Raw genomic sequence first — 19399 nt, 5'->3', positions numbered from 1 at the left:
ACCCTAAACTAGTACCAACAAAACTGCCACCCTATCCCGTAGTTTCTAAAATGTGGTCACTTTTGGGAGTTTCTACTCTAGGGGTGCATCAGAGTGGGGCTTCAAATCGGACATTGTGTCAAAAAAACAGTCCAGCAAAATCTGCCTTCCAAAAACCGTATGGCATTGCTTTCCTTCTGCGCCCTGCTGTGTGCCCGTACAGCATTTTACGACCACATATGCGGTGTTTCTGTAAACTACAGAATCAGGGCCATAAATATTGAGTTTTGTTTGGCTGTTAACCCTTGCTTTGTAACTAGAAAAAAAAATATTAAAATGGAAAATCTGCCAAAAAAGTAAAATTGAAATTGTATCTCTATTTTCCATTAATTCTTGTGGAACACCTAAAGGGTGAACAACGTTTGTAAAATCAGTTTTGAATACCTTGAGGGGTGTAGTTTCTAGAATGGGGTAATTTTTGGGTGACTTCAGCCCTGAACTGGTCCTTAAAAAGTGGGTTTTTGAAAATGTCTGAAAAATGTCAAGATTTGCTTCTAAACTTCTAAGCTTTGTAACATCCCCCAAAAATAAAATATCATTCCCAAACATGAAGTAGGCATATGGGGAATGTAAAGTAATAACTATTTTTGGAGGTATCACTATGTATTATAGAAGTAGAGGTAAATTTGGTATTTTTTTATAAATAAAAATGAATTTTTTTTACTCCATTTTACCAGTTTCCACGAAGTACAATATGTGACGAAAAAACAATCTCAGAATGGCCTGGATAAGTCAAAGTGTTTTAAAGTTATCACCACATAAAGTGACACTGGTCAGATTTGCAAAAAATGGCCTGATCCTTAAGGCGAAATATGGCCGTGTCCTTAAGGGGTTAAGTCCTTCTAGTCTGTCTCCCTGTCTGCACTACAGTCTTGGTTCCAGCATCCAACACTACTCCACCTGCAAGCTTTCCTAGTGTCTCTTGTTTGGCGTTTTCAAATAGCTGCAGTTCCAGTATCAGTGACTGTCCAGACCACTTCTGCAATTGTGGTGTGGATTCCCTGCATCCCAGCCATCTGACCAAGGCTCCAGTCAATTTTTGAAAAAAAAACTTCTTAATCACTATACAGTAAGTGACTGTTCAGACTATACCTGTGTTTTTGGTGCATTTTATGTACCTAGAGCTTCTGGTGGGTCAGCTGCCAACTGCACTATCCCAAGAGGTAGCACTCTGTTTGCTCCCCTGTGGCGAAGTCCAGATCCCTGTACAGGGGTTAAAGGGTGAAAAAAATAGGGGTTAAATAAAAAATAAAAAATAATTTAACTCACCTTAGTCCACTTGATCGCAAAGCCGGCATCTCCTTCTGTCATCTTCTTAGCTGTGTGGAGGAACCGGACCTGTGGTGACGTCACTCCGGTCATCACATGATCGATCACATGATCTTTTACCATGATTATGGATCATGTGATGACCAGAGTGACGTCACCACAGGTCCTGTTCCTCCACACAGCTAAGATGAAGACAGAAGGAGATGCCGGCTTTGCGATCAAGTGGACTAAGGTGAGCTAATATTTTTTTTTTAACCCCTCCAGTGCTATTTTACTATGCATTCTGTATTCAGAATGCTATTATTTTCCCTTATAACCATGTTATAAGGGAAAATAATAATGATCGGGTCTCCATCCCGATCGTCTCCTAGCAACCGTGCGTGAAAATTCGCACCGCATCCGCACTTGCTTGCGGATGCTTGCAATTTTCACGCAACCCCATTCATTTCTATGGGGCCTGCATTACGTGAAAAAACGCACAAAATAGAGCATGCTGCGATATTCACGCAACGCATAAGTGATGCGTGAAAATCACCGCTGGGTCGGGATTCAGTGCAGGTGCAATGAGTTGAACTCACGCATCGCATCCGCGCAGAATACTCGCCCGTGTGAAAGGGGCCTAAGGGTTTAGCCCAAAGCCAAACCAGTTAGTTGGCACAGTGGGTCCACTGGCTGATCTGTAATGGTGGCAACAAGTTCTGCAGGACAATGGAAAGCCATAAACAACAAATTAAAAATTAAAAGGACTTAGAAATCTTTGGGGGCAATTTTTATTATTGCATTACACTCATTCTGGGATAAAATCATGTTTTTAATAGGTCTTTTAACATTTAACCTTTTTTTTTTTTTCTGTAAGGACCCTTGCAGACGAGCGTGTCCGGATTAGGTCTGGATGCATTGCGGATGCGTTCAGTGAAAACTGTGCAATTTCGCAACCAAGTCTATTCAGTTTTGTTTGGGGTGCAATGTGATTTAATGCGTTTTGCATGTGCGCGATAAAAAACTTAATGTTTACAAACAACATTTCTTAGCAACCATCCGTAAAATGCAACGCAACCGCACTTGCTTGCGATTTTCACGCAGCTCCATTCACTTCTATGGGGCCAACGTTGCGTAAAAAATTGCTAAATATAGAACATGCTGCGATTTTCACGCCACACACAAGTAATGCGTGAAAACCAATACACAACACCATTGAAATGAATGGGTCCAGATTCCGTGCGGGCGCAATCCCACATTGGACCCACGCTGAATACTTGCTCGTGTGAAAGGGGCCTAAAGATTTAACTTTTAGTGCATCTACAGACCATTGCCTTCTCTTTCTCAATCTGCTCTTATCTTAGAACTTACTGTCACGATGGGGAGTGGGGGGAAACTCCTCACCGAAAACCGTAGGTAAACGGGAACAAAAACTAGGTCTGAACACAGGGAAAAGGGGGCTGGTCACCTCCTAGAGCCACCCTAATGCTGGTCCTGACTAAGTATGAACAGGCCTGGTAGGGAAGTTCATACACCGAAACCGGTCATCTCCAGTCCTGACACTATTACCAGGGTTCTACAGGGTGTGTTAGGGCCCTAGGTTCCGGTGTATTAACTTCCCTACCATCAAGGCCTGTTCATACTTCTAGTTAGTCAGGAGGTGACCAGCCCCCTTTTCCCTGTGTTCAGGCCTAGTTTTTGTTCCTGTTTACCTACGGTGTTCGGTAGGGAATTTCCCTCCACTCCCCATCGTGACAGTATGTCCCACAAGGTGGCCCTTAAGGACTAGGCAGGTGGAATGCCCAGCACCAGAGCATAACTTCAGCACCAACAGAAGCTGCCACCACCATGCTTCACTGTGGGTATGTTGTTCTTTTGGTAATGTGCAGTGTTGTTTTTGCTCCAAACATATCTTTTGGAATTATGGCCAAAAAGTTCAACCTTGGTTTCAGCAGACCATAACACCTTTTCCCACATGCTTTTAGGAGACTTCAGATGCGTTTTTGCAAAATGTAGCCTGGCTTGGATGTTTTTTGAAGCATGGTGGGGGCCTTAGTTAAGCTAGAGGGAATTATGAACAGTTCCAAATACCAGTCAATATTGGCAAAAAAACCTTTAGGCTTCTGCTAGAAAGCTGAACATGAAGAGGAACTTCGACCCAAAGCATACATCCAAATCAACAAAGGAATGGCTTCACCAGAAGAAGATTAAAGTTTTGGAATGGCCCAGCCAGAGCCCAGAGCCCGATTGCAAATCTGTGGGGTGATCTGAAGAGGGCTGTGCACAGGAGATGCCCTCGCAACCTGACAGATTTGGAGTGTTTTTGCCATGCCATGCTGATAGACTCATACCCAAAAAGACTGAGTGCTGTAATAAAATCAAAAGGTACTTCAACAAAGTATTAGTTTAGGGGTGTGCACACTTATGCAACCATATTTAATTTTTATATCTTTTCTTCCCTCTACCTAAAAGATTTGTTTTTCAATTGAGTTGTACAGTTTATGTGTATAATTTTTATATCCACATTATATGCAGAGCAATTTATTGCCTCCCATACAGACAGTTATCTTTCAAGGCCCCACAAATGGACCCCTACCGATATGACTGAAATACAAAAGTTTTGAGGACTTCTCCTAAGCATGGGCATTCTAAAAAAAAAAAAAAACAATACGTTCGTATTGGAACAAAGATATTGTTTATCACACCCCTCTTCACCGTCTTGCCATGCCCCAGGTATGTTTCGAAGCAATTCAAACATTTCTACACTTCAGCAATAATAATGAATGCCCACCCCCAAGCGACCCCAGTTATGACAGACTTTTAAAATTAGGCCAGTGGTTGACCCACTACAATTCCATATTTGGTCAAGTATATACCCCCCAAAAATGCCTCAGTGGATGAATAATTGGTCCACTTCAAAAGCCAGATTACATTTTCGCCAGTACCTGCCCAATAAAAGGGATAAGTATGGCATGAAGTTGTATAAGGCCTGTGAAAGTGTATCCGGGTATACATTGCGCTTTGGTATTTACGAAGGACAAAATTCAAAAAATGTAGCCACCCGATAGACTCAGAACTGGGGGACAAAGTGGAAAGATAGTATGGGATTTAGTCCACCCCCTGTTGGACCACGGATACCATCTATATTTGGACATCCTTTACAATAGTGTCCCGCTCCTGAAGTACCTTGCTGCCAGACGTACCATAGGCACACGTGGCACAATTAGACAAAATCAAAAAGGGCTCAGAAAGCTCAGAAGCGCTGTTTGCTCAGAAAATTTGATGTTGCTAAAATACAAGGACAAACGGGATGTTCTTGTGTTAACTACCATCCATGCAAATCAGTCCACCCCAGTCCCAGTCTGAGGAACCACAGAAAAGAACACCAAGCTTGTGTGTATCCAGGATTACAACCAGTTCATCGGCGGAGTGGATCTTACAGACCAGGTACTACAGCCCTACAGTGCCATAAGAAAATCTAAGGTGTGGTACAAAAAAATTAGCTGTGTACCTACAGTAACCCAAGTGTCACTATATAATGCCTTTATCATTCATAGAACAGCAGGTCATGGGGGGGGGGGGGGGCCTTCTTGGAATTTCAGGAAAAAATAATTTAAAAAAATGGATTTTTGGCGTTCAGGAAGGAGAGGGCAGTGTTTCAGTCAGCAGTGCTTCTGTGGTCTCAAGAATAATACATGGGCAGCATTTTCCTGGAGTACTTCCCCCAACAGAAAAAAAAGCAGTTAGAGGGATTAGGAAAGACACCACTCACTACTGTCAGATCTGCCCCTCTAAACCGGGCCTCTGTATTGGAGAGTGCTTTCAAGTTTATCACACCTCCACTGATACCCATTAAGTCAATTGAATTCATTTCTTAATGAATCGATGGGAAGACATTTTCAGTTTAGCATTTTTCCATTTGGCAATCCAATAATAGCTTCCCCCTCAAAAAAATAATTATATATATATATATATATATATATATATATATATATATATATATATAAATAATCATACAGATTTTGCAGTTTGACTCCCATACATCATTTTTTTTTAAGCACATATGGGGTGTTGCCGTATTCGGGGAGGAAATGAGGAACAAAATGTGGGGTTCATTTTGTCTTGTTACCCTTTGGGAAAGTGAAAAATGTGGGTGTAAAGCAACTTTTTTTGTGAAGAAAAATACTATTTTTCATTTTCAGTGGCAAGTGTTACCTAATTCTGTGAAACGCCTAATGGCTCAAAGTGCTCATTCCGCACCTTGAAATATTCCACTGTAGGGTCACCTCCGGGTGTCTTCATATGCAACATAGCTCCCAATTACCATTCCAGCTAAATCCGCTCTCCAAAATCCATATGGTGCTCCTTCCACATGAGGTGTTTCCGTAAACTCCAGATTCAGGGTAATAGATTTTGAGTTTTGTTTGGCTGTTAACCCTTGATGTGTTGCAGGAAAAAAAGAGATTAAAATTTAAAATCTGCTAAAAAAAAAGGGAATTTTATTCCCATTTTCCTTTAATTCTCATGGGGCACCTAAAGGGTTAACAACGTTTGTAAAATCAGTTTTGATTAGCTTGAGGGGTGTAGTTTCTAAAATGGGATGATTTATGAGTGGTTTCTAATATGTAAGCCCCAGAAAGTGACTTCATAATTGAACTGGTCCTGAAAAAATTAGGTTTTGGAAATGTTCTTAAAAATTTTAAGATTTGCATATAAATAAAAATTAAATATTTTGTGACGAGAACACAATGTCAGAATGGCTTAGATAAGTAAAAGTGTTTTAAAGTTATTACCACATAAAGTGATATGTCAGATTTGCAAAAAATGGCTTGGTCCTTGAAGGGGTTATCCCATCATAATGATCACTGTTAAATCTGTTAATGATTTGACAGTGATCATTTTTGTAAATATACTTTATTAACAAATTCCCACCGATTAGGATAAAATTCATCCCCACTTACCTTATTGTTGTGACTCGGTCTCCCCTGGTTACGACCACCGCTCTTCTCCAAAATCCCGATGGTCGCACTTGCCCAGAAGACTCCTCCTTTTCTCCTGGCCGGGCCGCTCGCTGTTCTGAATGCGCACGCTGCTGCGCATGCGCAACGGTGACTTCTTCCCGGCCAGAATAGTACAGAGCTGCGAACGCACACGCCGGCTCTGTACTATACTGGGCAGGAATAAGTCACCATTGCACTTGCGCGGTGGCGTGCGGCACGGCCGGGAGAAGACTTCAATCAAGATGAAGCCCGCCCCCAGCCAGAATCCAGGAAATGAACGCGCGGTGGCAGCAGGTGAGTTTAAAAATGCAAAGTGGGATAACCCCTTTAAGGTGAAAAATGGCTGCATCCTGAAGGGGTTAATGGCACCCCCCCCCCCCCCCCCATAAAAATATAGTATGAAACCCAAATAGCCCACTGAATATACAGCACACAAATATATACCAGCGCGTGGGCCAGTAAACTTCCGGGTGGCAGGAGATGAATAGTCACTGCTAGTGTTGAGCAAACTTGCGGTTTCAAGTTCGGCGTTCAAGGTTTGGGTTATCTAAGAACTCCGCCACCACAGACCATAAGAAGCCTATAAGATGCATTCCATATTTCATTTAGTCAAAATAGAAGTCTATGCTGGACGTGTGTGATGGGGGGACAGGACAGTGTTATTATTCTCATGTGTATCATGAGTATCACTTGGGATTAGAGATCCAAGCACTGATAGCAGCAAATGCAGAGCAGTCCCAGTAGTGCCAGTCTGTTTCTTGGTTGTTACTCATGTGTATCCTCACTGTCTGCAGACTCACATACCCCCCAGTCCATATATAGGAGAGGAAGAGTCCATATATAGGAGATAGTTCCTGCTCTCTGCCCTCCTCCTGCCTAATGCTGCCTGCAGATTGGATCGCGGTTAGCCCAGCGGAGTCAGCGATGTGGAGGGAAAAGAGCAGAAACTAAGAAGCCTGCCCTGCCGCTTGTGGATTGTGGAGGCCGGGAGCAGGCACAGAGAAGGTGGCATCCAGTAGTCTTTGTTAACTGCTATGTGGATGCCGCCACCTCAAAAATGCTGCAAACTGCCACCTGAGGTGAGATTCTCATCTAGCCTCATGGCAGAAACGACCCTAGTACCATAGGAGTGCAACACGTGAGCAATCCTGCAGTCAAGAGTAGTTAGGAGCGGCAGGGGCAATAGTCAAATTTGCGATATTTTGCAAATACATTTGGGCAAATATTTGTCATATTTATTATTTTCTTGATTTAGAAAACCGACAATGTAATATGTGTGTATTGCGCGCGCAATACAGGCGTGGGTCACTATTGCTACATTTTTCAAGCTGCTAGAAGCTTCCCGAGACTGGAGAAAATGGTTGGCACGGCAGAACATTACCATGGGCGTAGGGATCACCATAGCAGCCATAGCAATGGCTATGGGGCCCTACGCCACTGGGGGCCTGGGCTGCCGGCTGAGGATTATATATATTTTTTTATTCATGTAGCGTAGCTACAGGGGTCGCAGGCCCCTCCAGGACAGACATAGAAAGCACTATCTGCAGGGCCTGCAGGCTATGGGCAGTGCGATAGGGCACGGCCGGTGGCAGAGAGGCATACCTGCAATGAGGAGATGTAGTCTGGGCGGCAGTCAAACTGTCCGAAAGTGAAGGATGCGGAGCGTACAGCGGAGCGTACAGCGAAGCTGCGTGCTGCTGGGCCTGGCAGCACTGCTGGAGTGTGGGCGCGCAGACGTTCAAGTGGCTGTGAGGTGAGGGCTGGCTGACTCTGGGACTGGTAAAACTTACTCTGGAGTCCTGGACCATTATATCTGGGGAGGAGGGGGGAGCAGCACCCTGGAGGTCTGGACCAGTACATTCAGGGAGAAGGGGGGAGCGGGACCCTGGAGGTCTGGACCAGTACATTTAAGGAGAAGGCGAGAGCAGGACCCTGGAGGTCTGGTCTGGACCATTATATAGGGGGGAGCAGGACCCTGGAGGTCTGGACCATTATATTTAAGGAGAAGGGGGGATCAGGACCCTGGAGGTCTGGACCATTATATTTTAGAAGGGGGGAGCAGAACCCTGGAGGTTTGGACCATTATATTTAAGGAGAAGGGGGAGCAGGATCCTGGAGGTCTGGACCATTATATAGGGGTGAACAGGACACTGGAGGTCTGGACCATTCTATTTAGGGGGAGCAGGACCCTGGAGGTCTGGACCATTATATTTGGCGAGTAGGGGGAAGCAGGATCCTAGAGGTCTGGACCATTATATTTAAGGAGAAGGGGGGGGGGGATCAGGACCCTAGAGGTCTGGACCAATATATTTAAGGAGAAGGGGGGAGCAGGATCCTGGAGGTCTGGACCATTATATAGGGGGGAACAGGACACTGGAGGTCTGGACCATTCTATTTATGGGGAGCAGGACCCTGGAGGTCTGGACCATTATATAGGGATGAGCAGGACCTTGGAGGTCTAGACCATTATATATTGGGAGTAGGGGGAAGCAGGATCCTGGAGGTCTGGAACATTATATATGGTGAGTAGGGGGAAGCATGAACCTGGCGGTCTGGACCATTATATAGGCAGGAGGGAGGAGCAGGACACTTGATGTCTGGACTATTATATCTGGGGACTGGCGGTGGGAGATTTAGGGTGGGGGTGGGAGGTCTAGGAGGGGTGTGGGGATGTTGGATTGGGAGGTCCTGGAAGGGTGTTTGGGTGGGAGCTCTGGAAGGGGTGGGGGTCTGAGAGGTATGTGGGGGTGGGAGATCTGGGAGGGGGGGCCCATAAAAAAATGTTGCTATGGGGCCCAGTCATTTCTAGCTACGCCCCTAAACATTACAATAGTTTTATATGCAGATAGAGTGCACCAGTATATTAACGTATACAAATTAACCAGTATAAAAATAAAAATAAATAGAATTTTGGCAAATACGAATATATAGCGCTATATTCTAAATCTTTGCGAATTCTCAAAGTGGCGATATTATAATTCGCAATTCGAATATTCGCGGCCAACACTAGTCAAGAGTAAGAGGTTGTAAAGAGGAAGGACGATAACTACAATAACTGTAGATTACTAGCTGGAGAGAACAGATAGAGATCAGAGTGTAATATAAGACGGTGGAGTGGTGTATATGTCTGAAGTTACCATTATCTTATTTGGGAATCCAGCCAAAGCTAGGTCTAAAAGTTTCTTTCAAGAGACTTTCAATTTCTAATGCTTTTACTCTAATTATCTTTGTTATAATTTTAAATCATCATTGAAGCAACCTTGATTTATATTTATCCCAAGAAGAACTAAAATGTATATCATTTAGAACTGTATTGAAATTGTACTCCTAGTGATTAGCTACATTGTTGGAAGAGTTGGAAGGACATAAAAAAAAAAATATGCAAAAATCTTTACTTTAAGAATGTGTTCACCCTACAGCTTATTATACAGGTGGAAACTACATACACAATTGAGGAACTTTGTAAATAATTTGGGTATTATTCATTACTTGTCCTGTAGCTCTAAGGCACCCTTCACACGGGCGTTGCGGGTGAGCGCCGGATGCGTTCAGGGTGCATTGCGGGAAACCTGCACGAGTAGGCACACAATTGCAGTCAGTTTTGTCTGCAATTGCGTTCCGATGTTCAGTTTTTTTCGCGCAAGTGCAATGCGTTTTGCACGCATGTGAGAAAAAACTGAATGTGGTACTCAGACCCGAACCCGGACTTCTTCACTGAAGTTCGGGTTTGGGTTAGGTGTTCTGTAGATTATTTTCCATTATAACATGGTTATAAGGGAAAATAATAGCATTCCTTAATACAGAATGCTAAGTAAAATGTCAATTGAGGGTTAAAACATAATAAAAACATAACTCACCTCATCCACTTGATCACACAGCCAGCATCGTCTTCTTGACGGACCTTTGAGGACGTAATTGCGCTCACCACGTGGTGAGCGTGGTGACATCAGCGCAGGTCATGCTGAAAGAAGATAGAAGGATTACGTCAAAGGTCCTTTTGCAGGTCCTGAAAGAAGAAAGAAGACGATGCCGGATGCGCGAAGTGGATTTTTTAACCCCTCAAGGCACATTTTACTAAGTATTCTGTATTAAGAATGCTATTATTTTCCCTTATAACAATGTTATAAGGGAAAATAATACAGTGAATTTACTTTAATGGGGTCCAGGGTTGCTCATCCCCATCATCTGCTAGCAACCATGCGTGAAAATCACAATACAGAATACAGAACATGCTACGATTTTCACCCAACGCACAAGTGATACAAATCACCATTTATCTGCACAGCCCCATTGAAGTGAATGGGTCCGGATTCAGTGCGGGTGCAATGCGTTCACCTCACGCATTGTACCCGTGAGTAATCCTCACCCGTGTGAAAGGGACCTAAAGAATGGAGGATTTGGGATATAGCTATAGGGACATTACCATAGTCAGAGGTGGATAGACACAGACTATGACCCCAGTGGAAGAAATATACTGTATGTGGGCCCCTTGTTTGTTGATAATGAAAAAGGTATTAACCCCTTAAGGATCCAGGATGAGAATGCTCATCCTAAATGGCCGGTACCTGGTGCCCCAGGACGAGCATTCTCGTCCTGCGGTCCTTCTGTTCCGCAATGTGCGTTGCCGCGATCAGCATGCATCCACCAGCAGCGGTGAAAATGCTGATCCTGGCGGATTAACACCTCATATGCCGCGGTCAGCATTGACCGCAGCATATGGGAGATTTGCACTCCTTATTCATCGGGTCCCTGCGCTGCGGTGACGAGGACCCGATGGTTGCCATGGCAGCCCCAAGCCATTCAAAGGCCTTGGGACCCGGCAGCTATGGAGGCCTATGAGGTCCAGCCCCCACACTGGGTCTCATAGGCAAACTATCAATGTATTACACTGCGTAATACACTGATAGTCAATCCAGTACAATACAGATTTATTGTGCTGCATTGAAACAGGGATCAGATCCTGTAATGTTGAAGTGCCATAGTAGGACAAAAAAATAAATAAAAGTAAAATAAAAGTGTTTTTAACAATAAAAATAATTAAAGTTTCAATAAAAAAGCCCCTTTCCCATAAAAAGAGACATAAAATAAAAAAAAATAAAAAAAAAAACATATTAGCTATCGCTGCATGCTTAACAACCTGCTCTATAAAAATATCACATGATCCACCCAGTCTGTTAACTTCATAAATTTTTTATTTTTTAATAAAAACTGTGCTAAAAAAAGCTGTCACCTTTCATCACAAAAAGTGTAATATCAAGTGATCATAAAGTTTCATACCATTCAGTCATCTCATCCCGCAAAAAATAAGACTCTAAGACAAAAAATTAAAAAGATATGGCTTTCAGAAAATAGACATAAAAACTTTTGTTTCAAAAATTAGTTTAAAAATACATATATTGCCACATATGTAAGAACCTGCTCTATAAAAATATATAGGCTAACACCGCAAAAAAATATATAGAATAAAAATCGTGCTAAAGAAAAAAATTTGTATGGTTCGAATTCAATCACAACAAGTGTAATACCAAATGATCAAAAAGTAGTATGTACCCCAAAATAGTACCAAACAGTCATCTCATCTAACAAAAAGTTAGACCCTAAGACAATTGCCAAAAAAATAACGGCGAGATGACGTGAGCACGTCGCGTCGCGTCTCGCTCTCCCCTCTGTGCTGGCCTCCTCCCTCCGAGCTCCCGGCTCTGAACAGCTGATGCCGAACAGCTGATGCCTTGAGCCGCGTACCTGGTCTGGCCGTTTGAATTGCTCCCGCATGCTCTCGGAGGTCACTGTCGGAGGACGCCTGGCTGCCGGTGCTGGTTGCGGGTGCTCCGCTCTCTTGTTGCGCCCCTGGACCTGGCTGCCTCGCTGCTCCGCTTCCTGTCTTTGCTAGCTGCTGCCCTGCCGTTTCGCAGCTCTCCCTGCCACTGTACCATCTGCTCCTCCGGACTTCCACCTTGAACCTTGCCGCTCCTGTATGACATTGGACTGCCTGCCACCCGGACGGATCCCTCGCTGCCACCCCACATCCATACTGCCGTTTCCCCTTCCCTTTGGCTTTGAACTGCTGAAGGCACTGGACACGTGAGAACCGAGTTTGACTTATCTTCTACTCGCTGTATTGCTGTATTGCTGATCTTTTCCGTCTCACTAATACAATGAAAATATAACTTTTGTTGAAAAGTTCGGGTTTGCCTACTGCCCTTTTTCCCCCCTCTTCTCCTCCTCTGTGGTGCCTACTGCGGTGCCTATTGAGGGGGGATTATTGTAATACTGGAACCAACAAGGGGGAAAAAGGAAAGGAAAATTTAGGGAGAGAGAGAGGTGGGGGAAGGGGAAGAAAAAAGGAAGGAAAAGGGGGAAGGGAAAACAGAAGAGAAAGGAAAGGAGAAAAAAAAAAAAAAAAAAAAAAAAGAAGGGGAAGTAAGGGAAAAAAAAAAAAAGAGTGGGGAAAATGGCACCAAAACGACGCTCAGCGGACTCCTCTGCTATTAAGCTGGGGGCTAAGACTCGAGAGAGCAAAATTGACAAGTTCTTGAAATCGCCCTAAGTGAAAAATACCAAGCTAAAAGTAAACCTTCTGCCAAGCTGAAAAAATCTGCTAAAATTCCCCAAAATGATGATTTCTCTGAGGACGGACTAGAGGATGCAGATCAGGAGGCAGGTGAGGAAGGTCCCTCTGCACAAACACGAACTGAATATGACCCATTTGTCTTGGATAAAATCCTCTCTGCTGTGGAAAACAATGGCACTCTAGTTCAAGGAATGTCCACTCAATTGGGGTCCGTGCAGAGCGATATTTCTCTAATAAGAGAAGACCTAGCAAAGATACGGGATCGAGTCCTTAGTGTGGAAAAAATTGTTGACTCCTTACAAACTGACATGGGCATGTTAAAATCTAAAACGCTACTTCTGGCTTCGGAAAATCAAGCACTCCAAAATAAGCTAGAGGACCTAGAAAATAGGTCAAGGCGCAACAATGTCCGTATAATTGGATTTCCAGAAGGAGCTGAGGGCCGACATCTAGAGGAACAAATTAAAGAGGTGGTCAGGCACAGTCTCGGCAGCAATAATTTCTCCTCCATGTTTCAAATAGAAAGAGCCCACCGAATTCCAGGAGGGAAGCCTATACCAGGAAGACCGCCGCGCGCAATTTTAATTAAATTGCTACTGTCCGCCGATAGAGACATGATCTTGAAAAGAGCAAGAGAATGCTCACCTATTGAATATCAGGGCACCAAATTGCTCTTTTTTCCTGACTTTGCGCGACAGACTCAGGAAAAAAGAAGAAACTTCATAGAGATAAAGAAACGCTTGGCGGCTAAGGAGATCAAATATTCCCTACAGTATCCAGCGAAATTAAGAGTAATCCATAAGGGGTCTTCCCTCTACTTTGAGACACCACAGCAAGCGCTAGACTGGATGGATCAAATAGGCATCTGAAATCGCGCACTATTATGATTGAAGGGATGGAAGGGAGGGGGGGCCAGGCCGGGGGAGAACGGCCGGAGGTTAGAGGTTCGCTGATTAGCTCGGGCGGATCAAGGGAGAAGGGGGGGGGGGGTGACACGGATCCAACCTTGCAGGAATGGGGTGTTTTTTTTTTTCCCCTTCTCTCTCCCTTGTAATAACTGATGTCTACTAGGATTGTAGCTTGGAATGTCAGAGGGCTTGGGGAAAGGGTTAAAAGGCAAGCGATCATGGATGCAGCAAAGAGATATCTTCCAGCAATCATCTGCATAGTTGAAACTCATCTAACTAAAGAAACCCTGTCCCGTCTGACAACGGGATGGCAGTCTCAATCATATCACTCCACCTTTAGCGGCTCCTCCAGGGGTGTTTCGGTTCTTATTCATAATTCCATAGATTTCACCCTTATAAAATCACATATAGATGACCAGGGCAGATTTATTTTTCTACATGGCAAATTGCATGGCCATAGTTATATTCTTGCCTTTTTCTACATACCTCCGCCATTTTCAATGTACCCACTGCTTCAGCTAATGCTTTTTTTCGAAAAGAGACCAGAATGCCGCTTAATCCTGATGGGGGATTTTAATGCGGTTATGGACCCCAACAAAGATAGATTAACATTAGATGCAGAAAGGGGGAGGAACTTTTCTAATTCTCCATTGCCTCAGTTTTGCACTAGAGGTGGGACTGGTGGACATATGGGAACACTTCTGTAGAGGAAAGAGAGTTTATTCCTGTGTTAGCAGGGGTGGCAGAGCAATGTCTAGGATCGACCTAGCACTCACCAATGAGAGCAACCTGAGTAATATCCGTAAGATGCGATATGGGGTAAGAACAGTTTCAGACCATACACCCGTTCTGGTTGAGGTTGGCAGCGTGGAGAATAAGGACATTAGGGGGCTAGGATTTAAGCTGAATCCATATTGGCTCACTATTATGGACAATCTTCAGTCGATTAAACTACTGATGTCCTCCTTTTGGGAGGTGAATCTACCCTCTGCTAACATCAACATAGTATGGGATGCCTTTAAAGCATTTCTGAGGGGGGTTTTTATAAGTGAGATTGCCGCAGTAAAGAGAACGTTTAGGAAGAAAGAGCAGGAACTGGACAAGACGGCTGCCCTTACAGCAGAGCAATATGCTAGCCAGCCCACTGAATACAATAGGGAAGAGATGCAGAAGGCTAGTTGTTCCCTGGGGAAATATGTAATAGAGAAGGCAAACCATAGGGTATTCTTTAAGGGGCTCAATTATTTCATCGAGTCTGGACGCCCGGGTAGGCTTTTAGCTAGAATAATTTCACAACAGGAAAAAAAAAAAAAATCTATTACTTCGATCCGCAACATAGAGGGGGAAATTATAGCAGATTTGGGGGGAATTGGGAATACCTTTTTACAATACTTTGCTCAGATATATAGATCCTCCCCAGGTCTGTCACCTGAACTGGCGATGCGGTTCCTGGAGAGAATTCCACTTCCTACTTTAAATGAAGCTCAAAAGGAATATTTGGAGGAGGGGTTGTCCCTCATGGAGCTGCAGGAGGCCCTTGGATCCATCTCGGGGAACTCATCGCCAGGACTGGATGGCCTTCCATACGAGGTCTATCGCAAGTATAGCGAGGTGATTCTCCCCAGGTTGCTACAGGTCTTTTCCCAAGCAATGCAGGAAGGGCAACTACCATACTCTATGATGGAGGCCCTTATTGTTTTAATTCCAAAAAAGGATAAGGACCCGGCAGAACTGAGCTCCTATAGACCAATATCCCTATTAAACACCGATGCTAAGTTACTATCAAAAGTCCTGGCTAGGAGGCTCTCGCGGGTTATGCCCACCATTATTCACCCAGATCAAAATGGCTTCATGCCAAAAAGGGGTACCCATAACAATCTACACAGGCTATTCATGAATATTCAGTCCCCGGGGCATGGTGCCCGCTCCATCCTGTCGTTGGATGCAACAAAAGCCTTCGACAGGGTGGAGTGGACCTTTCTCTGGGAGGTCATGAAAAAAATGGGCTTTGGTCCAAGCTTCATGGGGATGGTTCAGTTACTCTATAATTCTCCTGCTGCTAGGATTAGGATTAATGATTTTACGACAGAGTTTTACCTTGGGACGGGGCACCCGTCAGGGTTGTCCCCTTTCCCCGTTTCTATTTAATATTTATATCGAACCTTTAGCTGCCATGATAAGACAGGACCCGGAGGTGGCCGGTTTTGGCATAATGGGGAAGCATGACCGAGTATCCCTCTACGCAGACGACATCCTGGTTTTTATCCATCAAACAGACACCACTCTCCCTCGAATAATGGACCTTGTTGGTCTTTTTTCCGATCCGTCTGGACTGCAGATCAACTGGGATAAGACCGTTCTCCTCCCTATAGATGAGCTGCGAGGTGAATGGAATAACCAACTAACAATTTCTGATTCAATAAAATATCTGGGGATAACAGTTTCTGCCAAACCTCAGGAATATTTGCAACATAACCTGATTCCTTTGCTGATGAAGTTGAGAGCCAAAATTAAGATATGGCAAAAAATCCTGCCAGCAAGAGCGGACAGAATTTCATTAATAAAAATGGTAGTGCTGCCCCAGGTTCTTTATGTCCTGCGCAATTCGCCCATATGGATCCCAGACAAGTATTTTAGACTGATAGATCGTATGATCAATGATCTACTATGGGGGAGGAAGCGCGTGAGACTGAAGGCACTCTATTTTTCCATGCCCTACAATCGGGGAGGTCTTAACCTCCCCTATTTTAGGGGCTACTTTGTGGCTTCCCAACTCTGTCTTTTTAATGACTGGGAAAATAGCCCTTTTTGTAGTAGAGTGGTGAAAGATTCAGGCTTCTCGGATTTTTTCACCGTACTGGAATCTGATTATCTAGCAAATATCCCGAGCGGATACTCACTTTTTTGTAGAATGGCCATAAAGACCTGGCTGACCATAAGGAGTTGGTGCGGAGTTAAGGCATCACTCGTCTGCACCCCATTATGGCACAACTCAAAACTTCTCATTTTAAACGACTTAAGCTGCCGCCAGTATTGGAGGATCAAAAATGTTCAGTACCTACATCAAGTAGTCAGTGGAGGACAAATTTTGTCCCTCATGGAACTAAGGGCAAATTTAGGTGAGGTGGCTTGGTATGCATATTTTCAATTGAGGTCCGCACTCTCTAGCACTCTAAATAGTCACTCTCTTATTATAGATACTCCCGCATTTTTACACGATTTAATTTGTAGGAAAATTGTTACGAGAATTAAATTATCATACTGCTATAGACACTTAATGGATAATTTCTTTTTGGATGTTCTCTCTCCAGGGCAGAGAGCTTGGTCCTCTCTCCTTGCAGAGGCGGGTCATCCAAATTGGGATAAGATAGGGGAAAGTTTAAAGCTGGTTTCACACAATTTTAACCACATTGTTGTACAATTTAATATTTTGCACAAAATTTATGTGACACCCTTATGGTTACATAGAAGAGGACTCAGGGTCTCCCCTGAATGCCCACGTTGTGGTGACTCCGAGGCAGATCACTTACATATGTTCTGGGATTGCCCAATGGTGAGCAGGTATTGGAGTTTGGTCCAAAAAAACCTGGCGTGTAAACTTAAAATTGTTGTCCCTTTTTCCCCCAAGATATGGGTCCTAGGAGACCTAACTGAGGTTAATTACCAGCCCACAAAAAGCCACCTCTTGATTAAAGTGATGTTCTTGGCTAGACTACTCATTTCTAGAGCTTGGTTTTCCTCTTCTGCCCCAGACTGTAATAACTGGCTGAGTTTAGTTGAGAAAGTGAAAAGCTACGAGAAGATACTTCATAAACAAAGAGGATCCTACTTAAAGTGGAGTAACTTATGGAAAGATTGGGACACATTTAATTAATTAACTAGGAATTTATTTATTTATTTATTTATTTTTCCTGCAAGGTGGGAGGGTGGGTGGGTGGGGTGAGATAGGGGGTTACTCCATTTGTCCGGCTCGCTTTATATGTATTGCACCGGGGAAAAATGTGAAGATATATTTGAGCACATGAGGATCTCTAGGAATGTTGAGGATGGGGGGATTTCCCGGCATTAAAACAAAGGTTGTAACTTTTGTTTATTTAGAAGGCTATATATATCTGCTTACCAGGTTCCGGATCCTGCCATCCTCCTCAGCTAGAGTCCTCTATTTGAATTTTAAAATATTTACACAATTATGGATATTTCTATGCAATTATTGTCAATTACGTCCATAGACTAGATTTGACGGACTGATGGACTATAAATTATTAGCTATGTATTTTGGTTATTAATTTTGTATTAAAACAATAAAAATGTATTAATATATATATATATATATATTATATCATATACAGTGGGATGCGAAAGTTTGGGCAACCTTGTTAATAGTCATGATTTTCCTGTATAAATCGTTGGTTGTTATGATAAAAAATGTCAGTTAAATATATCATATAGGAGACACACACAGTGATATTTGAGAAGTGAAATGAAGTTTATTGTATTTACAGAAAAAGTGTGCTATAATGGTTTAAACAAAATTAGGCAGGTGCATAAATTTGGGCACCACAAAAAAGAAATGAAATCAATATTTAGTAGATCCTCCTTTTGCAGAAATTACAGCCTCTAAACGCTTCCTGTAGGTTCCAATGAGAGTCTGGATTGTGGTTGAAGGTATTTTGGACCATTCCTCTTTACAAAACATCTTTAGTTCATTCAGGTTTGATGGCTTCCGAGCATGGACAACTCTCTATAAAAGTCACACCACAGATTTTCAATTATATTCAGGTCTGGGGACTGAGATGGCCATTCCAGAACGTTGTACTTGTTCCTCTGCATAAATCCCTTAGTGGATTTTGAGCAGTGTTTAGGGTCGTTGTCTTGTTGAAAGATCCAGCCCCCGCGCAGCTTCAGCTGTCACCGATTCCTGGACATTGGTCTCCAGAATCTGCTGATACTGAGTGGAATCCATGTGTCCCTCAACTTTGACAAGATTCCCAGTCCCTGCACTGGCCACACAGCCCCACAGCATGATGGAACCACCACCATATTTTACTGTAGGTAGCAGGTGTTTTTCTTGGAATGCTGTGTTCTTTTTCCTCCAGGCATAATGCCCCTTGTTATGGCCAAATAACTCAATTTTAGTTTCATCAGTCCACAGCACCTTATTCCAAAATTAAGCTGGCTTGTCCAAATGTGCTTTAGCCCACCTCAAGCGGCACTTTTTGTGCTGTGGGTGGAGAAAAGGCTTCCTCTGCATCACTCTCGCATACAGCATCTCCTTATGTAAAGTGCGCCGAATGGTTGAACGATGCACAGTGACTCCATCTGCAGCAAGATGATGTTGTAGGTCTTTGGTGCTGGTCTGTGGGTTGACTCTGACTGTTCTCACCATTTGTCGCTTCTGTCTTTCCGAGATTTTTCTTGGTCTGCCACTTCGAGCCTTAACTTGAACTGAGCCTGTGGTCTTCCATTTCCTCAATATGTTCCTAACTGTGGAAACAGACAGCCGAAATCTCTGAGACAGCTTTCTGTATCCTTCCCCTAAACCATGATGGTGAACAATCTTTGTCTTCAGGTCATTTGAGAGTTGTTTTGAGACCCCCATGTTGCTACTCTTCAGAGAAAATTAAAAGAGGTGG

The sequence above is a fragment of the Bufo gargarizans genome, chromosome 5, assembly GCF_014858855.1.
Source record: "Bufo gargarizans isolate SCDJY-AF-19 chromosome 5, ASM1485885v1, whole genome shotgun sequence".
Classification (NCBI taxonomy): Eukaryota; Metazoa; Chordata; class Amphibia; order Anura; family Bufonidae; genus Bufo; species Bufo gargarizans.
This window is presented reverse-complemented; position numbering follows the sequence as displayed.